The 25,978-nt window shown below is 40.4% G+C and overlaps 2 protein-coding genes and 1 long non-coding RNA gene across 3 annotated transcripts in view; 1 reads left to right on the top strand and 2 right to left on the bottom strand.

The window, feature by feature from the left end:
• LOC143715491 (uncharacterized) overlaps positions 1-25,978 on the bottom strand; it is a 659,702-nt gene that overhangs the window by 16,461 nt on the left and 617,263 nt on the right. The gene's annotated exons all lie outside the window — the stretch shown is intronic.
• LOC143715460 (uncharacterized) overlaps positions 1-25,978 on the bottom strand; it is a 263,726-nt gene that overhangs the window by 124,151 nt on the left and 113,597 nt on the right. The gene's annotated exons all lie outside the window — the stretch shown is intronic.
• Positions 16,925-17,557, top strand: LOC143715507 (uncharacterized). Its single transcript, XR_013195782.1, has 2 exons — positions 16,925-16,999; positions 17,163-17,557. It is a non-coding gene; the product is annotated as an uncharacterized LOC143715507 (long non-coding RNA).

Here is a 25,978-nt window from a genome sequence, read left to right as displayed (position 1 = left end):
CAATTGGCACTAAGGGGCCTGAAGTGTAACAAGAAAACATCCTCCACACCATTACACCATCACCACCAGCCTGCACAGTGGTAACAAGGCATGATGGATCCATGTTCTCATTCGGTTTACGCCAAATTCTGACTCTACCATCTGAATGTCTCAACAGAAATCGAGACTCATCAGACCAGGCAACATTTTTCCAGTCTTCAACGGTCCAATTTTGGTGAGTTCTTGCAAATTGTAGCCTCTTTTTCCTATTTGTAGTGGAGATGAGTGGTACCCGGTGGGGTCTTCTGCTGTTGTACCCCTCAAGGTTGTGTGTGTTGTGGCTTCACAAATGCTTTGCTGCATACCTCTGTTGTAACGAGTTATTTCAGTCAAAGTTGCTCTTCTATCAGCTTGAATCAGTCGGCCCATTCTCCTCTGACCTCTAGCATCAACAAGGCATTTTCGCTCACAGGACTGCCGCATACTGGATGTTTTCCCTTTTCACACCTAGGCCTGTCACGACAACAAATTTTGCTGGACGATAAATTGTCCAAGAAATTATTGTGATAAACGATAATATTGATAATAAACGATAATATTGTCGTTCTGAGACCATTTTCATCTAAAATAATGATAATGGCATAATAATGCAGGTACACCTTTACAAAGATCAATAAACTTTTATTTCTAAAGACTATTTAAATGAACAAAACAACCAAAAACAATAAAAGCAATGGACTCTGTCTTTGTTAACAAAAAATGCACTTACCAATGTGTGACTTCCGTTCACACTGAGAATCATATGCATCATGTACTGCGTGAGCATGCGTCTCATATGAGTATGTGCACTAGTTTGTGTGTGTGTGTGCTCGCGTCTCATATGAGTATGTGCCCGGAGAGTTTGTGTGTGTGTGTGTGTGTGTGCTCCGTCTCATTGAGTTTGTGCGCGAGTTTGTGTGTGTGTGCACGCTCGCGTCTCATATGAGTATGTGCGTGGAGAGTTTGTGTGCGCGCGCGTCTAATATGAGTGTGCGCGAGTTTGTGTGTGTGCGCACGTCTCATATGTGCGTGGAGAGTTTGTGTGTGCGCGCATCTCATGTGTGTAGAGTTTGCGTGTATGTGCGTGAGCGACTTTAGGTGTGTCGTTGTGCATTTCATATGTATTTGTTTGAGCAACAGCACTATACATGTATGTTTGACTACTTAGTGTATGCAAGTGTTTCATATATGTGTGCGTGAATGAAGTTTGATTTAAGCCCTAGACGGCGCCTCATATGAGTGTGAGAGAGCGCGCGCGCGAGAGAGAGAGAGAGGGACGAGCGAGATGTGCTTGCGCTACGGCGCTCTGCAATCAAATATGATTGTAAATAGTCTCAGTAAATTTTTTTTAATAATTATTAAAAAAATAATAATAATTAAAAAAAACATTTGAAAATAAATGTGTGGCGGTCAGTGTTGATATTGTCATCCAGTCTCTTTGGTGGAGAGAGAGAGAGAGAGAGAGAGAGATGAGGGAAACAAACAAGCATGCAATTGAAAATTATCGCGGCTGGAAAAATTATCGAGCTCATTTTTTAATCGTGCGATTAATTGATTTATTGATTATAGCGACAGGCCTATTCACACCATTCTTTGTAAACGCTAGAAATGATTGTGCGTGAAAATCCCAATAACTGAGCAGATTGTGAAACGACCGGCCCATCTGGCACCAACAACCATGCCACGCACAAAAATCGCTTAAATGCCTTTCTTTCCCATTCTGACATTCAGTTTTGAGTTCAGGAGATTGTCTTGACCAGAAACACACCCCTAAATGCATTGAAGCAACTGCCATGTGATTTTACAGATAAAGCGTTGTGGAATTTTTCGGTTCGCGTACCTACCCAAAGTGATAAGATAAAATAAAAATTCTGCATCAAAATTTATAGACAAGTAGTTTGTTTAGGCATGGTTTGTAAGGAATTACAAACCTGCGCACATATTCAAACGCACATAACTATAGAATCAATTCTTAATGCGCATGTGAACGCCATCAGCGTCTATCACAGGTTCACGTTTAAAGTCTGTTTAGAGAGAATGGTGTCGTCTTAGCGGCCCCTAATTTAATAACAAATGATCATTTAGACGGAAGTGAATCAATCAAAACTAACTTTAGCTGGAAAAAACATTTTTCAAGAGCCACTATAAAACCAAACCAATCTCTGTCACCTTAAATTATATGTTTATCTCTGTAAAGCTGCTTTGAAACAATCTACATGGTTAAAAGCGCTATATAAATGAGGATGACTTGACTTGACTTGATTGGTTGATTAGATAATTGCATTTATGAGAAATTGAACAGGTGTTCCTAATAATCCTTTAGGTGAGTGTATGTTTTAGTAAGTATTGTGAAAGTTGCTTATGCCTACATACAAACGTAGGCTATGTTCTTTCTTTTAAATAAAAACGTGGCGTTATCGTCATCTATGATTATGTTTATTTGTGTATTTATTTAATTTGTATTATTTCTTCCCCAAGCTCATAAAATAAATTTGGGTCGCACATAAATTGACAGGGTCGGTCGGAAACCAGAACCAAACAAATTGTTTTTTTAGGCCTCAGAAAACACAGTGGACCAACACCAGCAGATGACATGGCATCCCAAACCATCAAGCAATGTGGATTCTGTGCCTCTCCTCTCTTCATCCAGACTCTGGGACCTTGATTTCCAAAGAAAATGCAAAATTTACTTTCTTCAGAGAACATAACTTTGGACTTGTCCAGCAGCAGTCCAGTCCTTTTTGTCTTTAGACGCTTCTGACGCTGTGTCTTGTTCAAGAGTGGCTTGACACAAGGAATGCGACAGCTGAAACCCATGTCTTGCATACGTCTGTGCGTGGCGGTTCTTGAAGCACTGACTCCAGCTGCAGTCCACTCTTTGTGAATCTCCCCCACATTTTTGAATGGGTTTTGTTTTACAATACTCTCCACATCTTTTCCTTCCCTTCGCCTCTCTGTTAATGTGCTTGGACACAGAGCTCTGTGAACAGCCAGCCTCTTTAGCAATGACCTTTTGTCAGTTTTGTCAGTGCCACAGACTGATCGACTCCATGCCACGCTGCATTGCTGCAGTAATTCAGGCAAAAGGAGCCCCAACTAAGTATTCAGGGCTGTACATGCTCATACTTTTCATGTTCATACTTTTCAGTTGGCCAACATTTCTAAAAATCCTTATTTTGTATATCATCACAATTAAATGAAATAAACTTTTGAAATATATCAGTCTGTGTGTAATGAATGAATATAATATCCGAATTTCCCTTTTTGAACGGAAGTACTGAAATCAACTTTTTGATGATATTCTAATTATATGACCAGCACCTGTATATAACTTTCATAGGTAACACTTTGCAAACCCATCTGTTAAAAAGGATGTATTAGCTACCTATGCATTATGCAATATACATTTTTACTGCATGTAATAATATTTGAGCAATACAATTGTACCTTGTTCATTCATGCTAGTTCATAGTACATTGAGGTAATAACAGATAAAATAAAAATTAACTCAATTTTGAATGTATTAGTAAATGTTGAAATTAACAAACTAACAATGAATAATACTGCTACGACACTTATTAACCTTAGTTAAAAATGTAATCATGTAAAATGTTACCATTTCATATGAGTCATGCTTCGAGAAGATGGCCATATTTAAATCAAAAGCCAGGGCATTAAAATTACATAAATGTAGACCCATATTACATCTATAGTCTCTCACTTTATTTGCTTATATTTTATAACACTTGATGATTGTCTAATCAAAATAACAAGTATTGTAGTGATAAAAAAAAGAACTGAAATCGAATGCGTTTCTGATTTGTTTAGGTTTCTGTTGGCTACATGAACATGTCAATGTTGAGAAAGCAATCTCGTCACTAACTTTAAATATTAATACTTTGCCGGCTAATGAATGCATAAAGTGTCCAGCTGGATATAAACTAATGCAAATAGATGGTTACAATTCCGACAAACATTTGGGTAAAGTTTGCGTGTGTTTTTGTCACATTGCTTTAATCTCTTTAGGTAGCCACTACTAACGTTAGTCCTCTCAACCTTGACGGCAAACATATTTCTGTTCGTTCTCTGCTAATGCAGCATCTAGTCAGGCCATCCTTAAAAATGTTTTGGTTTGCAGTAACAGCAAAAAAAAAAAAAAAAGTGTCGGTAGGTAGGTCTATTTTTATATATATATATATATATTTCTTTTTTTTTCAAGATTCAATGTAATGATCATGGTGATTACGTAGGTATGAATTTAAACAATTTTGCATATTGTGACGTCACTGACTGGGTCTTCAAACCATGCATCCACCGCTAGGTGTCAATGCAACCTACAAATCAGAGACCGGTTACGTTTTAGGGCTGACACTTTTGTGAAAAAATCCTGTTCGATTTTTGAGACATAAGTGTTCATTGATTCGATTGTAAAATCGATTTTCCATGTCTAAAGACGTTTCCATTTTCGCCAAATATAGGCAAATCCACAGACAACTAACAGGCATTAGGACTTACGAACGTAAAGAGGGCGCTTGAGAAGCGCACAAGTCAGCAATATTTCTGATGATTTATTGGCGTGAAGTTTCGTGCACAATGATAAACAGGAGTGCGATCCAGTACTTTAACGGTATTCTTATCAGTTCTTTTTGGTGTGTGTTTTTTTTTTTTTTACATTCGGGTAATAATTAACATTTGCTTTATATTTTGAAATGTAAAATATCTATAGCAAAAGAAAAAGCAATGCTTTAACAAAACAAATAGCTAAAATATCTATTTATGCAGCACTGTGCAGGCTTTTTTGTTTTATATACATGAGATAGGATACAATCAGCAAAAACAAGTACAAACACTTGTTCAAAAAAAGAATACAATTAAATAAAGATACAAATTATATACACAGTGCTTTAATTTCAGGAAGGTCTACTAAAATTACTTTTCAGGTAAGTGTTTCTGTCTGAAAAGAAATCTAATTTAGTAATCAAGTGTAAAATAACACTGCATAGTTTATCATAGATAGATTAATGCTTATTAAGTTTAAGTTATTCATTCAAGAGCTGTGAGTGATTTTCTCTGCCTTTTGTTGTTTGATTCACATTAATGGTTCAATTTCATCTCAAATATCTTCTTTTTCTAATTTTTGAAAGCTAAAATAAAATTAGAATAATATCCCAGATCTAAAATGTAACCACGTTTGAATGTTTAGTTCTGTCCTCATTGTAACTCATTAAGCAGGGCTGTCGTGTTGTGCGCGCTGTGGCTCCGCGTGAGGGATTGCTCTCTCTCTCTTCTGGACTGCGAATAGCAAAAATGCATCACAGACAAATGGTTTAATATTATTATATATAGATATGGCTGAAATTCAGCCCCGGGGCGCGTTTAATAAGTGCGAACAGTGAATGAAATGAAGCGAACGTACAAGCCATAGTGTGACATGCTCAAACCAAGGGTGTAAACATAATCATAGATGACGATAACGCCACGTTTTTATTTAAAAGAAAGAACATAGCCTACGTTTGTATGTAGGCATAAGCAACTTTCACAATACTTACTAAAACATACACTCACCTAAAGGATTATTAGGAACACCTGTTCAATTTCTCATAAATGCAATTATCTAATCAACCAATCAAGTTAAGTCAAGTCATCCTCTTTTATATAGCGCTTTTAACAATGTAGATTGTTTCAAAGCAGCTTTACAGAGATAAACATATAATTTAAGGTAACAGAGATTGGTTTGGTTTTATAGTGGCTCTTGAAAAATGTTTTTTCCAGCTAAAGTTAGTTTTGATTGATTCACTTCCGTCTAAATGATCATTTGTTATTAAATTAGGGGCCGCTAAGACGACACCGTTCTCTCTAAACAGACTTTAAACGTGAACCTGTGATAGACGCTGATGGCGTTCACATGCGCATTAAGAATTGATTCTATAGTTATGTGAAAACAATATATGCCTTTCACAATATTTTCTTCAGATAACTCCAAATTTCTCCCACACACTGGACTTGATTTTTGATGACGTATTGTCGACAACTTTACAATCTCCACTAGCTATTCTTTTCTTCAGCTCCTCAGCATCCATTTTGACGACTGAATATCGCACGCGCGGTTATGATGCATTTTTTAAAGTGAAAGTAGCCTGGGTAACGTTATAGATCCCGGGAGGGCGTGGCGCGTGGGCACAAACAAAACTGATTTGGATTTTAAATTATTTTATCAACTTGAAATACAGCCATATTTTTGTAGATGTGTTCCTAAAAATATGCATATCATGTGATTGTTTTAAACCGTGTTGTTGTTGTTTTAAACCGTGTTTAGACCCGTGTTTCCCCCGTTTGTATTGAGGTTAATACAATTAAAGGTATAGATGAAACATTGCTTGAGATGTCTGGTTTTCTGGAGTAGAAAAAAGTACACACATTTAAAATCAGCGTGTGTGTAACATGCTGGGACACACAAGGCGGTATAGGTAGGCTATGTTATGAAAAAATATAGATATAATATATTATAATAATTTCCTACCTATCTCTTGCTGCCACTGAAAAAAAAAGGAAAAAAAAAAAATCCCCACCGACCCAAGACCTCAACTGACAACCAACAGGAACCAAAATATTTTTTTTTTTCAGGCCTGAGGTCTAAAGTCAACGCAGCCGTCTATCAGGAAGTTTTAGAGCACTTCATGCTTCCTGCTAGGGCTGAACGATTATTGAAAATAAATAATTAATTTTTTCACCAATATCGCGACTGCGATTCGATATGCGATTATTTTTTAAGCTCTTTTTCTTCTGTATGAAACTGTTCTTTCCTGGAAGCCCTATGATGTTATAAGCCAGTTATGATGACATGAGGTGATGCATGAATTGATGACTGACATTTTTATTTAACTACTTCAATCACAATAGTATATTTGAACTTCCAACTTCCAATCTTGTAAACATCAAAACAGAAATATATATTTTTAAAAAATCTGTGGCTTTACCACACTCAGTTTTGTAGATAATTCACTTTAAGAAACGTCATATGAACATGTGGATTGCACTTTTTAAACGCAATCTGTAAACTGCTAGACCATGGGTGCCCAATACGTCGATTGCGACCGACTGGTCGATCGCAGAGCCAATGACGGTAGCTCACAGAACAAAACAACAACAAAAAACCCGGAAAAAAAAACACGCCTTTTCAGAAAAGCAATCCATCCTATCATGTCATTATATTACCATGTGCCCGCTGATTGACGTGTAGACAGGCCAGTCTGCTGGTTGCTAGAAAGTTTTTTACACTACGTTACCATAACAACCATAAACATATCTACCAAAGATTCTGTAGAGCTGATCTCGACAGTCGACTACAGAAATGCGCCATTGCTTTCGTTTTACCGTTGCTTTTCTCTATTGCTCATTTATTATCTGTAGACAAACAAAAATTATACCACAATGAATGAGGGAGTAAAAGAATTTAAAAAAGCAAAGACTTACCATTTCCATCAGGAATGGGAAGATGACTTCTTATTCACGATGTCATACTCAAAGTGTGTCCGTCTGATCTGTCGATCCAGCATTGCACTTCCAAAGAAGGGGAATGTAGAGAGACACTTTAGAATGGTTCATCAAACCTTTGATACAGACTTTTCTCCAAGCATTGAATTGAGAAAGAGAAAGGTGAGGGAGTTGAAGTCTCAGCTTCTTGGACAGTAGTCTCTTTTCACTCGGCCAACAGCGAAAGCGAAGGCCGCAACAGAGGCATCGTTCCGGGTGAGTCGGACGATCGTTAGGCACAAAAAGTCTTTCCAGGATGGAGTAATGGTGAAGTAAGCCTTCATTGAGGCTGCGGATTCTTTGTTGAAAGACTTTACGAAAAAAACAGAAATAATGTCTGCAGTCAAAGCTGTTCAGTTGACAAGAAATACAGTGACCAGGTGATGCGAAATGATGGGTGACAACTTAGTACAGCAGCTTGCTAAGGACATTGACTGTTGCGAGTGCTTCTCGCTACAGATGGACGAGTCTACGGACATCACAGACAAAGCCCAATTGTGCATTTTTACTCGAATGGTCTTCCACGACATGACTGCAAAAGAGGAACTTTTAGCAGTTCTGCATATGAACGCACACACACGAGGGGATGACTCCTTTGAGATATTCAAACACTTTATCGACAAGAATAAGATTCCAGTGTGCAAATTGGTGTCAATCACCACCGATGGTGCGCCTTCCATGATCGGCCGCTCTAATGGATTTGTTGCCAAATGCCGAGAGGATGAAGCGTTTCCTGATTTTTTAAGTTATCATTGTATCATACACCAACAAGCGTTGTGTGCGAAAATGTTGAACATGAAAGAAATTATGGACGTAGCAAACAAAGTAGCCTGCTCTATCCGTGCTAGATCTCTTCAAAGACGACTGTTCCGCTTGCATCTTGAGGAGGCTGGCAGCGATCGCTCAGAGCTACTGCTTCACACGGACGTAAGGTGGTTGAGTAGGGGGAAATTCCTGCAACGATTCCGCGATCTCCTTCTCGAGGTAAAGCAGTTCCTACATGACAACAAACATGCGGAATACACGCAACTTAATGATGATCGTTGGCTGCTTGATTTGGCGTTTTTAACTGATCTGGCGAACTTGCTCAATGAGCTGAACGTGGAATTACAGGGCAAAGACAAAATCGTGATCGATATGATAAGCACAGTGAACGCCTTCAAGGGAAAACTTAAACTACTTTCTTCAAAGACCAACGCCATGATCTGGGGAACTTTAGAAACCTTGCATCTGAGCTGAATAATCAAGGGAAGGACTTAACAGAGATTGACAGTGCATGTTATGCAGAACAGATTGACACCGTCCTGTCAGACTTTGACAGGAGATTTCAAGACTTCGCCCTACTCGAGCCAGTTGCCACGTTTATGTGCTGCCCTTTTCTGGAGAATGCTGAGGTCGATGTCCTCGCCTCAAAAATCGCAACAATGTTTCAGCTCAGTTCTGCTGAAGTTGAAGATGAGCTCTTGACACTACAAGTGGATATTAACTTGAAGTCTAGGGCCCATGAACAATTCTGGAGTTTACTTTATGTATCCCAACATGAGAAAATGTGCAACATCACTGACTGCAATGTTTGGGTCTACTTACTTGTGCGAATCGACCTTTTCACATATGAAATTTATCAAATCCAAATACCGCTCCACCCTGACCGACGATCATTTGGAGGCCTGTCTTAGACTGGCTATCAGTAGCTATTGCCCGCACTATGCATCCCTGGTGGACTCCATCCAATTCAAGTCATCATCTGAATAAGGTACTGACCACTGATGTGAACATGCCATGAGTATGCAAGAAAATGACAACATGCAACTTATTGTACATAAAGTAAATTCATTGTCTGAAAGTTTCACTGTTTGAACAGTGAATTGTAGTGTGATATAGTGTGTAATTTAGGCCAAATGTCACTGTATGCATGTTAAAAGAAAATCCTAGTGTTAAAAAAAAAGTTACATTTCAATGTGAGTGAGTGAGTGTGTGTATGTGTCTGCTACCTGAATAGGTAAAGTTGCATTCCAATGTGTGGATTTCGATGTACTGTAAATGCACTGAATTGTATGGGAAATGTGATGTAAGTGCCACTGTGTATGAAATCACATGCATGTTGATTAGCTTCTATTGTGGACTATGTTACTGTTGTTACTGTATTTTTAGTGTTGGTATGGAAATTAAACTCAATCATAAATGAATAATGATTTAAGTGTGAAACATTAAAGCAAAATAGCAGCCAATATGACACTGTGTGTTTGTTTTGATACATTAAAAAAGACACGTAATTAGAGGTGGGCGATATATCGTTTAGACGATAATATCCAAATTGTTGTCTGGACGTTATGCAAAATTGGGATATCGAATATTTCATAATTTGTACAATCCGACCCCCCAAACATGAAAAGAGCTGAAGGAAGTTAAAGAGAAAACAAATAACGCACACTATAACCTTCTAAACAATTATATGTAGCGAGTTTAATACTGTAGGGGTTTGTTTGACTGTATTTTATTTTTTGTACAAAATCACGATCGTTCTTCAATTGCACGAGAGTACGCTGCTAAAGTTACTAATTTGCAATATACAACTACGAAGTTCTTACCTGTGTGTTATGACGTTTAGGTTGAAGCAACAATCCAAAATCGTAAAGAGAAGGCAAAATATGCGTTGTTTGTGGAAAAATGATCTTAAGTTAAATAGTTTTTCTTAAATGTCTGTGGCGTCCTCGAGTGGCGAGCTTCGTGATTGCATCATTAGAAAATTGCGTTGTATGAGTCCAAAAGATGGAATACATTTTCCCAAGAGATCGGTTTGGTACGCATTACAAACCGAACCATTCCGGTGGGTGGACCATTTTTCCTGCCGACCAAAATCCGCGCTGGAGCGAACACCACAATGTTGCGCAACATCAACTGGCAAATGTAATGAAAGCGGAACGAAACTCATTAATTTGTGCTTTACGGACCATACCATTCTACTGACGTGGAAACCAGGAGAAAGATCGTTCCATGAATGAACTAGTTATAGGTTTTAAGTCCACAGATCATTCACCATGGATTTAATGTAGTAACACTAACTTGTAACCATGGAAGTTTGGCAGAAATATTAAAATGCTTTCAAGTACGTCACACATCTTTTTCCAGCACTTCAAAACTCAAATGTTATATGTTATTTAAATTTTATTTTTAATGTGATGACCAAAACATTATTTGTTGATCCTTCAAAGATTACCCCCATTTATAAAACTAAAAGTTTCAAGATGTAGGAAAATTCACAATTATTTAAAAATAATTTTTCTATTAATAAATAGGAAATTTCTATGGCATTTATTTATTTTTGCTGTATCGAAAACATACCGAACCGTGACACCACTGTATCGTATCAAACCGAACCGTGAATTTTGTGAACCGTTACACCCCTATTAAAAATATAAAAGAACAATAAAGACTTTGAATAATGACTATTGAATAATATTTTATTATTTTAAAAAGTTTAGGAGTCTTTAAATCAATAATGTCTCATATCTTTATGTACTAGTAATTCTATACAATAATAGGTGAAATGCAGCAAGTCAAAAGACTAACTGGACCTTCTTTACCAGCTTTCACACATTTCTTTGAAGGATTGCAAAAATATCGTCTGAATATCGATATCGAGATATTGAAAAAAAATATCGAGATATTCATTTTTGTCAATATCTCCCACCCCTACACGTAATGTAATGTGAGTAGTAGATCATTCTGACCCAGTCACTTAAAAGGTAGATCACCATTCAGAAAAGCATGGGCACCCCTGTGCTAGACAGTCTTTAAATAAATAAATAAATAATAATAAAAATATACACACATCTTCCTGATCTCTCCAGTCAGTAACATTACACACAAAGTGCAGAAAAATAAAGGAGAGCAAATACCTGCCTGTACCTCTCTGAAAATATTTAGGTAAATCAAAGTTAACACAATATAACAATTGTAAAAAAGAAAAATATAAAATAAAATAATACATGTATTTATATTTATATTTAATATATATATATATATATATATATATATATATATATATATATATATCTGCATATATATAGTGATACTGGTTCAGAAGCCCACCCACACTGACAATTGATTGGTTGTCTTGCTGAGACAGGCCAATCAGGATGCTCTCTGACTTACATGCGCTTCGTGAGGCACACACATGCAAGGTCTCTCGGGGTGCTTCTCAATATCCCTCCTCGTCTCCTCGCTCCTCTGTCCTCCATCCTATGACCCGGAAACCAATCAAGTTTAGCCATCTTGAAGGACATCTCAATTCTCTAATTGCACCTCGAGGAGTGAGGAGGCTTCCAGAGGAGTTATGAGTGAGGATACACGGGTGTATCCTATGCGGAAGCGTTTTATTGACTAAACGTGACGCACGCATAAATTCTCCTCCCCCTTCACATCGGTCACAATAATTTGAATTTATACTTTACTCTTGCTGTTTATATAAACCACACATCTCACATATTTCAACAGGGTATCTTGCTTCATTATTATTCATTATGAATTTCTTAAACAAACTTCAACGACATAAGGGAGATCCTTTGAGCGCTGCTGATGACGCTATGAAGCGATGCTCGAGTGATCAAGTATTCCAATGTATAAAAAAAGCTTTCATTCGATTCCTCCGTCCTCATTTTCTTTCCTTGCGTCCTTCCCTCGCATCCTACAGGGGGTGGAGCTGAGGCGCGAGGAAAGGAAGCCAGGAAAGGAAATGAGGATGCACAAATAAGAAATGAGAAGCACCCTCGCTCTCTCCCTCTCCGCCGTGCACGCGCTATATGGTTTGGAGCAGTCTCTTCTGTCTAGCATTCGCGCTCTTTCTTGCGCGCTCTAGATTCCGGGAGATTTTAACTAATTTGCGGGCATCAGGGAGCCGAAATATGCGGGAGACTGACGGAACTTCCGGTAGACTTTGGATGTCTGGTAGTGTTGCCCCTTGAAGTAGCTGTAACAAGGCAGGTTTTGCACAATACATGACGCTGGGCAACATCATCTTTTTTTTAAAGCCAAAATAGACCCACCACACGACTGATGTACTGTTCCTCTTTGACACTAACATTCCTTCAGCTTCTGGTTTTGTCTCGTTTGATCATAAAACGTGATTTACTCGCGCATGTCAAGGGCATATCTAATCCATAGAGGTCTAATCACAGCCTTTGCGATTAGAAAATCGCATTTATCATATCGCGATATTATCGCAAATGTAATTAATCGTTCAGCCCTACTTCCTGCTGCTGACCAACTTTATGGAGATGCTCATTTCATTTTCCAACAGGACTTGGCACCTGCACACAGTGCCAAAGCTACCAGTACCTGGTTTAGGACCACGGTATCCCTGTTCTTAATTGGCCAGCAAACTCGCCTGACCTTAACCCTATACAAAATCTATGGGGTATTGTGAAGAGGAAGATGCCGCCAGACCCAACAATGCAGAAGAGCTGAAGGCCACTATCAGAGCAGCCTGGGCTCTCATAACACCTGAGCAGTGCCACAGACTGACCGACTCCATGCCACGCCGCATTGCTGCAGTAATTCAGGCAAAAGGAGCCCCGACTAAGTATTGAGTGCTGTACATGCTCATACTTTTCATGTTCATACTTTTCAGTTGGCCAACATTTCTAAAAATCCTTTTTTTGTATTTGTCTTAAGTAATATCTATACCACTCTACAGATAAAGCGTTGTGGATTTTTTTTTTGGTTCGCGTACCTACCCGAAGTGATAAGATAAAATAAAATTCTGCATCAAAATTTATAGACAAGTAGTTTGTTTAGGCATGGTTTGTAAGGTATTACAAACCTGCGCACATATATTCAAACGCACATAACTATAGAATCAATTCTTAATGCGCATGTGAACGCCATCAGCGTCTATCACAGGTTCACGTTTAAAGTCTGTTTAGAGAGAATGGTGTCGTCTTAGCGGCCCCTAATTTAATAACAAATGATCATTTAGACGGAAGTGAATCAATCAAAACTAACTTTAGATGGAAAAAACATTTTTCAAGAACCACTATAAAACTAAACCAATCTCTGTTACCTTAAATTATATGTTTATCTCTGTAAAGCTGCTTTGAAACAATCTACATTGTTAAAAGCGCAAGGCTATATAAATGAGGATGACTTGACTTGACTAATATTCTAATTTTCTGAGATACTGAATTTGGGATTCAGTTTTAATCATCACAATTAAATGAAATAAACATTTGAAATATATCAGTCTGTGTGTAATGAATGAATATAATATCCAAATTTCCCTTTTTGAAAGGAATTACTGAAATATTCTAATTATATGACCAGCACCTGTAGGCTATGTTTCTAGGTTATAGCTAAAGAAACACATTTGACCTGTAATACTTTAATGTTTAAATTATTTTCTGTAGAGTTTGTGCTGTAGAACTTCTCATTTTAATATTCATATTTATATATTTATTTCATTTAGCACATTTCAGTTCAGCACTGTATAACTTGGAGTGTTATGTTTGTTTTTAATCCCAGTATCCATTTAAAAAAAATATTGGTTGAATAACTGGTTATCGGCATGTGCAGTCAAACCTAAATATCGGTAAAATCCACAATCAATCGACCTCTAGTATAAATTTTAAAATATTGCTGATTACTTACAAACCGTGTTGTGCAATAAAATTTGTGATTAATCTGGTTAATTTTTGCAATCGATTATCAATTCTTTTTATTGAAAATTATGTATTTATGTTAATATCTGCGCAATTAATGTGTATACCCTGAGTGTTGTAAACAATTGAGAAAGAAAATGGATGCATATCATTCATCGTATTGGATCCGTGCACCCGTCTTAATAATAAACCCTATAATATAAATCGCAGCAATTTGTCACCAATGTTAATCAAACAACAAAAAAGAAACAAAAAAAATGTCTTTTGCTGCTTTAATTAAATTAATTATATTTAATTTATACAGTTAAGACTATATGCAGTGTTATTTTGCATTTGATTATTCAATGTCTGACTCTGAACCTGAATAAAGTTAGATTTACCTGAATTTTTTTTAGCATTTATATCTTTGTTCTATTGTCTAATGTTTATTACTTTCTATGCAGATTTACTTCACTACAAAATCACCTCAGTCATTCTAGAATTATTCACTCTTTCCAAATAGAGCTATTCAAGTCATCTGGTGAAATTGGTTTCATATCGCAAGAAAATAAAATAACGCTATGTCATTTTTTCCTAATATCGTGCAGCCCTAGAGATAATCAACACAAATACCTTCAGATTCACTCTTTCAGCTGAAGGATGCATGAGAAAAGACACATTAATTACTGTCCTCCCTAACAATTCATCTAATACACAGGTCACAGATATGGCTATAAACATACATTAACATCAACATGAAAGCTAAACCCATTTAAACGACATTTCCATAGACTCAATCCACCAAAATGATATGTGGAGATTTTTTTTAAACGCGCGTTAATAAAAGTCCAAAAATACATCAAACTGTTGGCAGAAAAACACATACATAACCTTATTTCAGTTTCATGGCACTTCTATAATATTAACTCAAAACTTCCCTTAATTGTAAAGAGGCTTCAGCAAAGAGAAGATAATTTGCAGCTTTATTGTAATCTTGGTCGTACAATCAGGGTGAATAACAAGCAAAACCAACAGTAGAGACAAAGCAACTCGTAATCTGAAAACAGGCATAAGGTCAGGCAGCAAACTTACATAAATCAGTCCACAATAGAAAACAGGGAGGGCAGGCAGCAAAGAATCACGAAGAGAAGAAACAGGTCAAGAGTAATCCACGGAAAGACAAAACCACATACAGAAACGCTAAGAAACGTTCACCAGGGCAAAACAAAACTTCACAATGAGGATCTTCTTCTTCTTCTTCTTTTGTTTTTTATGGCGGTTGGCAAACCAACTTAACGGTGCATTACCGCCACCGACTGGGCTGGAGTGTGAATCAAGAGATATTGGAACTTAGAGAGAAAAAAAAAAGAAAAAAAGAAAAAAAAAAAAAATCCTCTTGGCTAAGTCTATGTCTCTCAGATACTTAATAACAAAGTGATAAGTGTTACTAGATGTTTTCCCTAATAAACCTTGCATTGTGAAATTATTCTGATTGATCATTCTGAGAGACTGAAAAAGCTGGTTTCTTTCTTGACTGTATTTTGTGCACTGAAATAAAATATGCTCCACAGTTTCTAAATGAGTACAATGTTGGCATTTCCCTGTTGGATGTTTCCCTATTAATTTCAATGAAGAATTGAGCCCTGTGTGTCCTATTCTTAACCGTGTAATTATACTTTCCTCTCTTCTACTCCTACACTCTATCCTTCCTATACCCACTTCTGGTTGTATATTATATAAATGTCTCCCTTTATCCTGATCCACCCAATACTCCTGCCATTTTGATCTTGCATATGCTTTATGAGGATCTTCTTCTTCATCTGTGTTTTTTTATTGGCAGTTTGCAAACAATGCGCATTACCGCCATCTTCTGGATTGAGGTGTAAACTCATTGGGATGTCATTTTATATCAAGCGGCAACCTCCCCATCTCTCTCTTGAAACCAACAAGGAAGTGAGTTAAACTGCAATGCATTGACTGGCCGCTTGAGGCTGGCTGCACAAGTGAGTCAAATCTGTATCTCCCCCATGTTAAAATTACCAACTTTACAGCAGAAAAAAACATGTTTACAGCCTGGTTCTCTATGTGGCCTAGGTCTATACAGCTAATTTTGCCTTTCATAACAACTGTGAGGGGGGTGAATTTTTTTATAACTCATCGGTTTAGTTGATTAATATTTAAAGTTCTGCATAATTAAGGGCGTGGCCACTTGAGTGACAGGTGGATTGAGGCTGCTGTAACTGCTAGCCGACGTTTGTCTATCTGTTCACGTCACCCTCAGCTAATTCCAGCAGCTGCTGTACTTGCCATCTCTGCAGTGTTTGTGCTTTTTTCGGGATTATTTCATACAATTTAATACACGCATTATACCTTTGCCCACGTCGTTGGATTCTGTCGTTGTAGAGTATGGAGAGAACAACCAGCGCTGTATTTCCAGTTGTTTTCCTCGCATGCACTAATGGATGTCTGACAATTTCATTGCTTTTTGGAGTATACAGGCTACACTCGTTATGCGGTACCGTTGCTCTCACGGAACAGATATGCTTATTTAACTTTTAAGTGTTAAATAAAAAGTACCGTGAGATGAAAACCTGTAGGTGTCAGTGCTTTCTCTCCGTCCATGCTATAGATGCACACCCTTGAATGAGCGCGGATTTCTAGTGCATTTACTTGAACATCTGAGGTAATATTTTTGGTTTAACCCATTTGAGAAATTGAGAGATTTTAAAGATTTTAAAATCGACTGAACTGAATTAAGCTCTTTACGAACTTGACGTGCGATGCCACGCTGACTGCATGAATCACTGTCACACGTAACGTTACAAGCTCAGAGCAGTGGCGCAAAAAGTGGGTATGCGCTATATGCGTCGCATAGGGGCGCCGCATCATGGGGGCGCCAAAGCGATGGTTAAAAAAAAATCTATTTTTTAATAAGTTATATACATTTTAGTATAGAAGAAGTTATATACATCTGAGCCCCTGGCTCAGAGCAATATTGTAAGTTACTGCATGATAATACATTTTTAACTAGCAGAATAATGATGCATCACGATACACATAGTCTCACTTTTAGTTACGTCTTTTAATTATTATAGTATTTCGAAGGGCAAAAATATGAACTTTAACTATTGGCTTTACTTCTACATTCAGCTGTCACTTTAGCGCAAGGCCAGTAGCATAGCATTAGCACCTCAGCTCCACCCACGTCCCGCCTCTTTGCCCATTTTCTTTTATCCGGGAGTGACGAGAGATGACACGCTGCCAAGATGGCGACGGTTGGCCCCGCCCACTTTAGGCTTCAAAAACGCTCTTCAGAAACCTACGGGTGACGTCACAGACACTACGTCCATATTTTTTTACAGTCTATGTTTTATATATGTAACTAAACAAAAAATAAAAAAATAAAAAAAAACATAAGAAAACCTAAACCTAAAGTTTCTTTCATAAAGTTCATAACATTCTTAATTATAGATTGTGTGCCAGGCAAACTGAATAGGTTTTTTAAACTCAATGCAATTTCCCTCTCTAGTTCTTATCTTTTTTTCAGAGTACTTTCTACATATCAAAAGTATATGTTTGACATTTTTCACTTCTCCACAATAAATACATAATCCAGTCTGGTGTTTTCCTATTAACTTTTGGCATTTAATCTTGTGTGCCCTATTCTCAACCTTGTAAGCATAGTTCTCTTAAGAGAGTACTCTCGTGTTGCGTAAGCTAGCTTATGCTATGGGAAGAGCCCCTTTTCTCGAGAATACTGAAGCCAAAAATTATCCTTAATTTTGCATTATTTAAAACGAATTTCTGCACAGTGCAGACCTAGGCGAAGCAGCTCGCGCGCCTATTGGTTGCTCTGCGGAAACTGCTGCAGCCTATCGATGGACTATTCGTGACATAAGCACCAATGAGGGCGCGGGCGCCCTCGCGCGTCACGTCCCGCCAGAATGGGCGTGGCTTATCTCTATATAAGCCAAGTCCAGATAGGGTGTTCCTTGATTTTTCACCTCTTTAGCGAAGAACTCTCATCGCTGACTCTCTTGAAAAAGCCTGAGCCGTCGACGAGCCTTCAGCGGGACGAACCATCTGCATTGCAGCCAAAGCCGACTCTTCTCGTCGCTTGATCACAGCCGGCCAGCCGCCCACTACCCCCGCCGTGCTTCTCGAGGGCCACGGGGACATCGTGGAGGAGGACACCTGCTCTCTCCTCGCTTCTGGAAGTGAAGGATGGTCGGGCTCCATCCCGGACCCCGCCCCTTCCCTGCAAGAGTCGAGCGGCGTGCGAGCGAGCGAGCTGTCCACTGTCGACGGCGCGAGAGTCAAGGGCTACCTCTCCATTCCTCTGGTCGAGGAATCGGTAGCCACGCATTTATGAAAGCCTGCAGAACGACTTCGGCTCTCGTCGGTCGCGCATACACTGCCGCCGGTCAAGCCACTTCAGCGCTTTTCCATGGCTGTGTTGCAAATTTATCTGGCCAACCTTCTCTGTGTTATGGACGAGGCGGGCCCGAACACTGAAAGCTTTACAGACCTCAGAAGCGTGACGGACTTAACACTGCGAGCCACCAAGTCCGCTGCACAGGCCATTGGAAGGACTATGGCGTCCCTCACTGTCACTGAAAGACATCTATGGTTTACTTTGTCCGACATGAAGGAGTCTGACAGAGCTACCTTTCTCGACGCCCCCGTGTCCCCCTCCGGTCTCTTCGGCCCGGCATTCAAAGGCTTCACCGAGCGTTTTTCTGAGGTTCAGAAGACGTCGCAGGTTATGCGACATTTCATCCCCAGATGCTCTAGTTCCGCGACAGGTCGCTTTAAGAAACAGCCGCCTAACCGGAACTCAGCACATCCGCTGCCTCAGCCGCCAGCTTCACAGCGTCGCCGTACAGGGACTCTCAGCAGCGCTCGCCCCCTTCAAGCCGCCACATTCCGCCTCCCCCCGGGGACCCAAGCCCAAGATAGCGCTGATACCTGAGCCTCCAAAGTCTTCCTGACACTCCAGAGAAGACAAAGATGGCTAAGTCCCGCCGCGGCCGGACCACCGTCAAAAACAGCACGCTTCACTCTCTCAGCTCCCTCAACAAAGGAGGCTGGAGAAGTATGTTTTGCAGCCAACGAGCCTGTCATACGACCCGCTCACCTGTACTCAAAAGCCATTTTTACGGCTACCCAGATAAATCTCAAAAAGAGCATTATATCTGTTTGTCCGGCTCTCGCCGAAGGTGTTATAAATGTACGCAATGTGCCCACTTCCCAGTGTTCACCCCTACACACAAGCACAGCCCGTTCAGTGTCACACACTTATCCATGGCCCATCCCATTGAAACCGGCTCACGCCGCGTATGATCTAAACGTAGGAAATGTGCCCACTTTCCAGTGCTCACCCCTACACACAAGCACGGCCGATTCAGTGACACACACTCATTTACGGCCCGTATAAATTAATCCGGCTGATGCCGCGTATGCTTTAAACGTAGGAAAAGTGGCCACTTCTCAGTGCGCACCCCTATAAACAAGCACGGCCCATTCAGTGACACACACTCATTCAAGGCCCATACCAATGAAGCCGGCTCACGCCGCGTATGTTTTAAATGTAGGAAATGTGCCCACTGTGCAGTGCTCACCCCTACTCACAAACATTCACTGCCCGGTGACTCACGCTCACTCAGAGTCCTTATCTATGAACATGATATGTGCTCAGTGTGCAGAGAGCGCGCGCACCTCTCAGAGCCCGCGCCCGCTCACAAACACTGTATGTGCGTCACACACACACAGCGGCCAGAGCCCAGACATTATTCTCCTACTAGCTTTAAGTATGAAAGCATGGGTAATGATCCCGGGCGTGTCACAATGGGTACTGAACACCATAAAGCGAGGCTATTCGCTGCAGTTTGCTCACAGACCCCCGCGCTTTCAAGCCAGGGTCGAAACTACGGTAAAACAGGATGTAGCCAGCAACTCCGTGCCGAAATAGCGAAACTGCTATAAAAGGGTGCTATAGAAACCATTCCTCTGACACAGAGCGAAGCTGGCTTCTACAGCAGGTATTTCCTTGTCCCCAAAAAGGATGGCGGTCTCAGACCCATCCTGGATCTCAGGCGTTTGAACGAAGCCCTCATGTGGAGATCGTTCAAAATGCTCATGACCAGACAAATCCTCGCGCAAATTCGCCCGAGGGACTGGTTTATCTCAGTGGATCTGAAAGATGCCTATTTTCAGATTCAAATAGCGCCCCATCACAGGCCTTTCTTACAATTCGCCTTCGAGGGCCAGAGCTATCAGTACACCGTCCTACCGTTCGGCCTGTCTTTAGCACCCCGTACATTCACGCGGCGCTCACTCCCCTGAGACTTCAAGGGATGCGAATTTTGAATTATTTGGACGACTGGCTAATTCTAGCTCAGTCAGAGTCAGAACTGATAGCACACAGGGCTTTATTGCTCTTTATTACTTTTGATTTGGGTCTCCAAATCAATTGGACCAAGAGGTCGCTGTCTCCCAGCCAGGAAATTTCCTTTTTGGGAACAGACTTAGACTCTGTGTCGATGACAGCGCAACTGATGTCACATCGCGCTCGGCAGATACAGCGCTTAGCGGCCTCTTTTAAAGGGTCACTTCACCCATTTGCATTAAGGTTTGTACTGTTAGAAACCCAGTCATATATTATAATGATGGTGGAATTTTGCTTGTTTTTTTTCGAGATGGGAGAAAAAAGGATTTAAGTGTTTTACTTCCGTCCTATCGTGACGTAAATATCGTCATTTTGCGTCACGATAGGACGGAAGATAAATTTCATTGCATATTAAGAAAACTACAGCCTTTAGCTCATTATTATTCAAGGGCGTGGGACCCACTCACCCCACCGGCCTATTACAGATCAGTGGGTGGGACTAAACCTGAAGAAACTAAACTATTAATCCGCCATCTTGCTTGGAAGACAGCAAGCTAAGCTAACAAGCGCTCAAGGAGTTAGATTTACCATAATGCCTGAATTTACGACACACGATATGGAAGACGAGGATTTTGAAAATCTTTTGCTCGAAACTGATGTTCGTGGCTATTTATACGAGCCACAATATAGCGAAGAGCAGCTGAGGCTGATGGAGGAACAAGAGGCGGCGGCGTCGGCTGCGGCAGCGGCCGCCGCAGGAGACCAGCCCGGCGCAGACGAGAAGCCCGGGCTTGCTCGCGCTGTAGCGAATTGGTGGTGACGGGCTGTAACTGTGCGCCTATGGACACCGAGCTAGAGTCTGTCTGCTGCAAAGAATCTCTAAAATGCCAATTCCTTCTAGAAGAAATGTCAGAGGCAGACACGGACATGGAGTATTGTGTTGTGAACCATCCGAGTTTCGCACCGCATATGGACATAGGCGACCTAGATACTCTCCTACTCTCTCGGTAGGGCATGAAAACTTACTTTTGGACCTTTCCTTGAGGTGACTGAACATCCCGGTACCATACAATAGTTCACCATTTCAAAATAAATAGTAAGAAGGAATAAATCAAGAATGAGATCGCAAATGATTTTCAAACTCAAGTGGTAACTTTAGCTAGCGTAATGCATTCTCGTATAGGCGGGTCACGCATAGGCGGTGTTCTGGATTAGTGGGAGTGGCTTCTGGAGCTGTTCAAACGCGTTGCATTGTGGGAAATGTGGTTTACCAAACTAATGCGCTATAAAGTTACTTTCTGTCATAACTCGGTCAAAAAGGAACTAAATTTGAAAATTTTGACAGATTTCGAATACATATATGACCCACTTTCAATGAAGATCAAGGTTCCCAGGGGTGAAATGCTCCTTTAACCCTCTGGGGTCCAAGGTGTTTTTGGGGTCGTGGAGGTGTTCTGACATGCTCTGACATTTGTGCTTTTTTCAGTTATTTATAAACATGTTAATGGAAAAGGTGTAAATTCACTCTATATAGCACAGACAGGGCTACCATAATATGTGAGCAAGATGTATGTACATGTTTGAATTTTTGAGAGAATATTGTTTATGCATGGTTATTGAAAAAACTAAAACTTAAAGTCTCTGAAATAAGGCCACAAAACACATACTAAATATGTGTCCACAAGACTTTTGACTAATGGATGTTCTCGCCTAGGATTTTTGCTTCAAAATGATCTGAAAATCATCCTGCCAAATCATTCACATAAAACAATACATTGATTTAAATTTAGTAAAACACTGTTTGTTTGGAAAGGCAATATGCGAAATGGATGTGACTCATGTATAATGGTCTGATTCACACCTGTGAAGACAAAAGACCTGCTTAATGAGCCTGCATAATGAGCTTTTCACAGGTGTGTCACTGAGCCACAAGAAAGAATACAAGGACACAAGAAAAGAAATATATACTACAAAATTGGTTCACAGTTGGAAAAATCTAGAAAAAAAATAGTATTTTTCCACTTGTATTTTTGCTTGCAAATTGTATAATATCCAAGGTGTACATTTCTAGTAATTGTGTAGTTAATTCTCATACTGTATTTTCAGAAAGTTTTGGATGTGTATCCTCTCCCCAAATTTGCCACTAATAAAACACAATACAAATAACAATACAAATAATTCGAAGAGAAGGCTTATATTGACCTTTTAAGATTTTGTTTACATCTACCTTGTAAATATATTATTTGCTATTTTATTAAAAACAATTACAGCAACAATTAAAATAACAATATTTCAAGTGTAATATTTCTTTGTAAAAACTAAAGTATACATTTTATCATACATATTTCAAAGTTAAGGATTCATTAGTTTGAATAAAGCCTACATTGGAACAAACCCTATAATAGCATCCTAGTTGATGACTTTGTTTTTGACAAAACAAACATAGCCTAATATATTTAACATTTGAGCAGAAATTGGTGAACAAAAGCTTATTCATTGTGGCAGTCTAGTTTACAGTAAACAGTTAATAATCTGTAGTAAATAAAACAGTAAAAAAAAATTAAAACAGTAAATAAAAAAGGCCCCTCGATAGCACTGAGCTAAAGAAAGCGCGTCCCGCTTTGTGCATGGCCCGCTGGGCGCATTCGCCTCAGGGCAACCTGGGGCTGTGTGACAGCACTGAAACCCTGAAAGGCGCCAGACTGGTACCAGTCAGGCGTGGATCTGGGAACGATCTCGATAAGTAGTCTCGACGGATGCCTCCAACTCAGGTTGGGGAGCCCTCTATGTGGGCAGCCCACGAAGGCCGCTTATACATAAACTGTCTGGAGATGAAAGCGTTCGAGAACGCGCTGGGGCACTTTCTCCCCTTCCTAAAGGGCCACGATGTCTTAGTCCGGACGGACAATATGACGGTGGTCTCTTAGATAAACCGCCAGGGTGGTCTCAGATCTGAGATCCTCCTTGCGTTGGCCAAACACCTCCTTGTGTGGTCTCAACACAACCTGCGCTCGCTAAGGGCGGCGCATGTTCCAGTCCATCAGAATGTAGGTCCGGACAGGTTGTCCAGAGACAACTTTCCCCCAGGGGAATGGTCCCTGCACCCTCAAACAGTCCAGTTGCTATGGGACACATTTGGCAGAGCGGAAATCGACCTCTTTGCGTCGCCAGAGAGCGCGCACAACCCAAAATCATTTTCAAAAGACAGGGGCGCGCTGGCCCAGCCGCCCGCTCTATGGGTTTCCCCCGATAGCGCTGCTACCACAGGTGATCCAGCGAATCAGGGAAACAAAACCAAACATGGTTCCCGGAGCTATTGCGGTTCAGCGAGCACAGCCCCGTGGCCCGTGCCAGTGAGGAAAGATCTCCTCTTGCAGGCCAGGGGCGCGATTTGGCACCCGCGCCCCTATTTATGGGCCCTACATGCATGGATTTATGGGCCCTACATGTCCCAAAGTGGTCAGTATTCTCCAGCTGGTGCTTGGCTCATAACGTAATCCCACAGACTAAATCCTCCTAGACCCCCGATGGTTCTGGTGTGGGACCTTTCCACGGTACTGGACGCTATGAAGGGCGAGCCCTTCGAAACGCTACAGTCCGTGGATTTGCGGTACCTTTTGTTTAAAACCGCTTTTCTTATGGCACTCGCCTCAGTCAAGCGAGTGGGAGACCTGCAGGCACTCTCTGTGAGGGCTTTGTGCATTGAGTTTGGGCCTAACAACTCCAAAATTATTCTCAAACCAAGGCATGGGTATGTCCCTAAAGTGCTCTCCACTCCGTTCAGAGCGCAAGTCATTTACCTGTCAGCCCTTCCATGGTCTGATGGCGAGGACGGCGTGAATCTTCTCTGCCCAGTTAGGGCGCTGCGAATTTACGTTGAGCGGTCTGCTGCTTTCAGGCAGTCAGAAAAGCTCTTTGTTTCGTTCGGTGGCCGTGCCAAAGGGCTAGCCACTTCGAAACAGTCTTTCCAGATGGAAAGTTGATGCTATCACGCTGGCTTACAGGTCTAAGGACCTTCAATGCCCAAAGTATCAGAGCCCACTCTACCAGGGGCATGGCCTCTTCATGGGCTTGGTCCAGTGGGGTTTCACTTCAAGATATTTGTATGGCGGCAGGCTGGGCCTCTCCGTCAACATTTATAAAGTTTTACAACCTGGAAGTTCCTGCGATGGAGGCTAAGTAATTTTCTGTCTAAATGCCTGTCTGAACAGGCCATTTAGTCAGTTGCAATACAGTTCAGGCCGACCTAGGTCCCTCCTGTCTGTTATTATGTGCTAAGCACTTGTTCCTATAGGTATAGGATCATGATATATTTTAGGCCCACTACTCGTTGGTCTGAATATCACTCACTAATATAGTTCTCCGGGTATACACCCTTGGTGCCATGTGTGGGCACTTCAGCACACATGGCGTTTTACATTGGGTTCCCATAACGTAAACTAGCTTACGCAACACGAGAGTACTCTCGTAAGAGAACGACATTCGGTTATTAACGTAACCTCGGTTCTCTCTAGAAGAGGGAACGAGTGTTGTGTAACCCTGCCGTGCTTGTGCTACGTTCTGGTTTCGCTTCATAGTGAAAAACCAAGGAACACCCAATCTGGACTCGGCTTATATAGAGATAAACCACACCCATTCTGGCGGGAAGTGACGCGCGGTGCTTACGTCACGAATAGTCCATCAATAAGCTGCAGCAATTGCCGCAGAGCAACCAATAGGCACACAAGCTGCTTCGCCTAGGTCTGCTCTGTGCAGCAACTCGTTTTAAATAATGCAAAATTAAGGATAATATTTGGCTTCAGTATTCTCGAGAAAAAGGGCTTTCCCCATAGCGTAAGCTAGCTTACGCAACACTCGTTCCTTCTTCTAGAGAGAACCGAGGTTACGTTAGTAATCTCCTGTCGTTTCCTCCTGTCGTCGTGTACTGTTCTTTTCAACCATCACTTCTTGTAAATGTCTTTTTTTCTCTTCCTGATCCCATGTATCCTGCCACATTTTATTTATACTATCTTTCATGATAACTTTAATTAATTAATTATAATTTGCTAAGTGGAAATTGTATATTTATGTTCTCTGCTTTCAGGGCTTCTTTTGCTAATGTTTCCACCTTTTCATTTCCCTCAATACCCACATGCACTGGAACCCAGGTAAACTGTACATACAGTTAATCTAAAAATGAATTGATTTATTTCATCTAAAAGATCTTGCTTACATATAGATTTCCACTCTGAATACTTAATAGGGAGGACATGAATCTGATCAGATTACTATGATACACATTTTAACTTTCTCTAACCCATTGCAGTGCTAAAATAATAGCCATTATTTCAACTAAGAAGACAGAGAGGGGATTCTGAAGTTCTTTTTTGGATGTTAATGTTGTTTTGGGATGAATGTACCTGGA

Source organism: Siphateles boraxobius, unplaced genomic scaffold (genome assembly GCF_051911475.1).
Source record: "Siphateles boraxobius isolate OS27281-9 unplaced genomic scaffold, OSU_SipBor_1 6, whole genome shotgun sequence".
NCBI lineage: Eukaryota > Metazoa > Chordata > Actinopteri > Cypriniformes > Leuciscidae > Siphateles > Siphateles boraxobius.
The sequence above is the reverse complement of the archived record's forward strand: the minus strand, read 5'-3'. Positions and strand labels throughout refer to the sequence as shown.